Here is a 5411-nt window from a genome sequence, read left to right as displayed (position 1 = left end):
TGAACCTCATTTTCTTTTTTTTTCTCCAAGGTCATTAAATTCTTGTTGTAAAATATTCTGCATCTCAGCTTTCATTCCCTTTCTCCCTTTTTCTTTCCTGTCTTCGAGCCCACATTCAGCCTAATCGTCATTACATATTGTGAGGCACATTATTTATTTTGCCATTTTTACACTTTATCTTATCCTATCCTACAACCTAGGAGGCTTTTCTTTAAAGGTAGTCTCTTTTATGTATATAGCTGAAAAACCTTTTCCTATTTGCTTTGACTTCTTTCACAAGGTCTAAGTCAGCTTGACTTTTATCAAATCTTATCTGTACATAGCCTGAGCCCTAGCATGTAGCCTCCTGTGCTGCTCAGTGCTTCTTTCACTCTCCAAAGGTGTTTTCCCCTTGGAGCTTGTTTTTGTCATGTTGGATTTGCAGCTCTTCTGTATCTGCATTTTCCACTGTTTAGTATTCTGGTTTCTGATGTCTTGTGTATCTCTGATGAAGAAAAATGTGAAACCCTACATATTCAAGTCTCTGAGCTTTTCAGTGCAGGTGACTTCTCTAACTGGACCCTTTTATGTTCTCCCAGGTTTCCCCTTTTGAAGTAACAACTGAAGCAACAATAAGAAACCTGATGGAAAGTCCAAAGAAACTGTTTCCTTCTATTCTTATGGTCACTATATCCAGTTTATTTTCTGCCAAATAATATGAACCGGAGAGACTTCTCAAACTGAAAGTGCCTCCTACATCTTATATTTATTTTTTGGCACTTGTGCAAATACAGCATCCTCATTTTACACAGCAAAGTCCTAGGAAGACAAACGGTTTCTCTCAAGATCACACAGGACATCTTCCTTAAAGCAGAAGAGGGAAACTTTTGGTTCCCTGTGCCAAAATTACCTGAACGGAATCTGTTCTCCTCTACATTCTGACATAAGCCCCTTGAAGACCTCATCAACAAGCAGTCATTTGTTTCAACGCTTATTTTTCCAACACACCTCAACTTAATTTCACCAGCTAGAAGACAGGTTAAGGGGTGAAGGAAGAGCAGAAGTAGGAAAGGTAAATCACGAGCACTGCAGACTACAAAGATATTTATTTACCCATGTAGGTCATCATCTGGTAAAGCTTTAGTCTTACCCTGCTAAGGATACGTAAACAGATAAAATTCAAAGATCAGGGAGAAAAAGTTCCTGAGACAATACTACTTGGTGTATTCTACCCTAGTTAGCTGGCTGTTCTGACACCACCAGTTACTTGACTGCAGAAGCATCAAGCACAACATGGGTTAGGCAATCCACCTCAAAAACTCCACAATCCACCTCAAAAACTCCAAAATCCACCTCAAAAACTCCACAGCATTTTGGCTCTGCAAACACTGGCACCTAGACCTAGGATGATAAAATAATGAATGCCATTATAGTACAGCTATGGTTCAAGTAGCTCACAGAAGTGCACTGAAGACCTCTGAGGAAACAATTGTAGTGCAGCACAGTACTGCTGAGATATGTCTGGATGGTTTGAGAACCAGAAATATATCTGAGCCATAGCATCAATATGATTTACAACTTAATAACTTTCTGTTTCCAGAAATAAAGCAAAGTTGTTATTTAATGGCTGAAATACTGCCATTTTCTCCAAATGCCAGTAATAATTTAAATTCATGACTTCTGTATTATTCATGTGGTCCAATTTAATACGAACAGTATTTCTGGTGCTCAGTGTTTATGAAGAGTGTCTCTTTAGGGTATACCTTACTTTATGACAAACAGATGCTAGAAATAACTACCTGGTGTTCTGCTGCTGTGAACTGGGGATTAAAAATAGGGCTCATAATTTTCTAACCTGAGCAGGGGAAAACATAAGGATCTTTTCTTGACAAGATGCTAGGGCAAGGTAGCATAAACTCATCTCTCTTTTTTCCTACTTCTCTTTCTTCTTTACTGTTCTCTCTTTTCACTCAGAAAAAAACCTGTTGCTACTAAGTATGATTTACAGACTCAAAGAAAACCCAACATTTTTAATTTCCTTATTTGCTACACCATCCTTTAAGCCTCAGAAGCGTCAAAGATTAAAACACAACCATTTTAATTACAGTAAAGGAGATCAGAGGCAGAGGGACACCTGGGCCAAGCCACCCATTTTCCCTTTCTGAGAACAGATGTGCAAACGCAGTGCTGTGGACCACCACTGCTCCCGACAGGATAAGCCAAAAGGTGAATACTGAATCTAGTACATGTGAATGTAGTTTACACAAGAAACCCAATGAAAATACATACTTATTGTTTATTTATAAAACTAGTCACTACTTGAAAAATAAAGAAATAAATTCAACCTGAAGAGATAGCGATTCCTTCACATCTCCGATGCTTTTTGCTTGAACAAAGTACTTCAGGATCATTGTCATGCCTGTGTTTTCCCATGGAGAAAGAGGAGTAGCTATTTGATTTTCAGTTAGCTGGCAGAAGTCACTAACTGGAATAAATACTTTTTAAAGCAGTGCATGATAGTCAACAACAGTGCAGCAAGCAGCAGTTCAAGCTACTTCGCTTTGCCCTTCTGAAATATCTCAATGTCACCTTGGAAGAAACAGCGTGGATTCAGGAGATCCCACTTCATCCCACTACCAGTACCTAGTGCCATGCAACACTCACTTTGTGACTCCAGTTTTTACCTTGTTCGGTCTACCAGAATTAACTAATAAAAGCTGTTTATAAGGATGTTGCACGCAATGCTTCAATTTTATGTCAAGTGGTTCAGTTATAACTGAATATAATCAGAAAATGGGTTCTTCATTCATCCTTCAGTTAATATCTTCATTTGATCAGACAAATTATTTTATCTTAAGATTTTCTTTAATCTTAACTACAGCATTTGTTATCAACACAAGTCCGGAATGGTTCTTCTGTCAAAGTAAGTGCAATGCCTGTATTTCAGTTCTGCAGATGATAGCCGCTAGTCTTTGACATGTGCTCTGACAGCAGTGCATCTCATTCAGACTTCATGGGATAGGCGCTTAGCGGGTGTGAACTGCTTAAGTCTTGTAGACCACATCATACAAGCTGAAAATCTTACTTCAACTTGTATTTAGCAAGGAAAATCACAGACTAATTTGCTTATTTCTTTACATTATTTATACTATTGGCCATCTTATGAAGCAATTGTGTTCTTTTCCCAGTATTAAAATCTATAAATTAATTTGTTCCTATGTGATTTAGTTATGATCTATAAGTGTAACTAGTGTTAAGTGTTGTTGTTTTGTGTCCTGTTGAACTGTTCCACTGGACTGACAGTGATAGCTCGATTTAGTATTATCTGTACCAGCAAGCACTGATAACTATACAATTAGTGTGGTCATAGAGGGACTCAATATTTATTGCATCCATATTAGCGTACTAGATCATGCTTTCCTAGTATGTGACAGTATTGCACAACTGTGTAACTGCAACTGCATACTATAGATAATATTAATCTTTCTGAGCACACCCATTGTATCACAGTGCATGGTGTCGTACTGGTTTTCGTAACAGGCCAGTGGGGGATACTTCAAGCATGTTGCAATGACACCTGCATACAGTTTAACTTTGGAAAACCAATTCACTACAGATAACAGTGATAAGAAACAAGAATTAGAGAGCAGCTTTAGCTTTATCCAGTGCAGTGCTACAAATCTATAAGGAAGTATGTGTTTTTAACTGTAACATTCATAATTTTTGCATTATTTGTAATTTAACTAACTGAAGTACAGCATCTCTGTCAGGGATTGACTCTATAAAATGAAACTGATTACAATGCAAAAGTTAAAAACAGAATAGAGCAATTGAGACCAAAAATTGTCTCTTATCAACAACCCTACCATAACAGGATCACAGATCACCGCGTATTGCTTTTTCCAGCCTTTTTTTTCTTATTAAGAAAAAGTTACATTTCCACAGATTATTGAAAGATAAACTACTGGAAAACAGAAACGGAGAAACAGGTTCTAAATTTGCCTAGGATCAAAAGCCGGATAGTATTCTATCAGCCTGCCTTGAATCATACAGGAAAAACTGTCTTGAGAGATTTACTTAGGGACAACCCCAAATTTAATATTTTATATAGTGTATACACATACTAGGAAAAACCAAGATCCACGGACAACCTATGAACTGACATTGCTTCACAAAACAACATTATGCATGTTTGGACTGACCATCATTAAAAATAACGTGTGCATGACCTATATTACACATATCAATTTCATAGTGATATTTATACTTCAATGGTACCAGGTACTGCAAGCTTTTCTCCAAATTAGGGATCTAGGCTTATCATCAAATAAGAAGGCTGGAACTTAAAAACAAAAAACATAACACAAAAACCCACAACAAAAACCCAAACCCAATCAAAACACAAAACCACACCACACAGATACCCTTAATTTATCTTTTTCCTATCATTAAGGATAGATTACACTTTCATTGACTACAACACTGTGGGGTTGATCAAAATTTCTTTCCTGTAGTCAGGTTAGAAAGCAACAAAGATAAGGAATTTAAAAAAAATAAGATGAGAATTGTTGTTTTAATAATGTATTTAATAAGAGCACCAGGGATCAAGGAAAATTCCATCCTTATATAAAAACATGCTTATGTACAAATAGGCATGCAGATAATTCTATGTGATAATACGAACAAAATAGTGATATGAAGGGCAACCTATACGATGACATTGTATCTCTGCATTAATAAGGAAGTCTTGTGCCCATAGCTATGAAAATAAATTAGGAATATGCATTTAGTTACAGTGACAAAGTTTAACTTGATACTTTTCACTTTACTGTATAAAACTTTTGACTTTATTCTTACCATGTTTGGATAAATAATCATTCTCCTCTGTCTCTTTCTGGATATTTTTACACTATACATGAACGTTTTTCTCAGCTTTCTGCTTCTCCTCTGACAAAGAAGCCTTTCTTCTCCAAAACAAAAATTCTCAATTAAAAAGTCCTTATCACTCGATTGATCTATTCTTATGGTAAAATACTTCACAGCTTTTATCAAAACATCCACACTTCAATTTACTCAAAACCAGAAGGTAGACTGAGGTTGCAGTGGGACTTACAGGTGAACAGAAGACGACCCTATTAGAAAACAAATGGGAAAAAATATTTCTGGTATCCATTTTTTCCATAGATAATAGTAATAAGAGAAATCTAGTACTGTGATCATAAGACTATTTATTGCAGACATTATCTAGTCTTTATAAGCATTTCTTTTACCATCATTTCACTGAGGTTTTTTTGAAGTTCCAAATTCCTGTGGAGAGACACAAAAATTAATCCTTGCAATCTACAGCACAAACTTGTGCAACTATGTCAAAATTTTCTTTACTTTTCGGAAAATTTTTCGTTGTGAAAACTGATATAAACCCTGTCAGAAAA

The 5411-nt window shown here is 36.2% G+C and overlaps 1 protein-coding gene across 1 annotated transcript in view; it reads left to right on the top strand.

The window, feature by feature from the left end:
- The window catches only part of RERGL (RERG like), a 67263-nt gene that overhangs the window by 4756 nt on the left and 57096 nt on the right, over positions 1-5411 (top strand). The gene's annotated exons all lie outside the window — the stretch shown is intronic.

Source organism: Egretta garzetta, unplaced genomic scaffold (assembly GCF_000687185.1).
Source record: "Egretta garzetta isolate BGI_Z169 unplaced genomic scaffold, ASM68718v1 scaffold81, whole genome shotgun sequence".
Lineage (NCBI taxonomy): Eukaryota > Metazoa > Chordata > Aves > Pelecaniformes > Ardeidae > Egretta > Egretta garzetta.
Note: the sequence above shows the minus strand (reverse complement) of the source record. Positions and strands in the feature narration are given on the sequence as shown.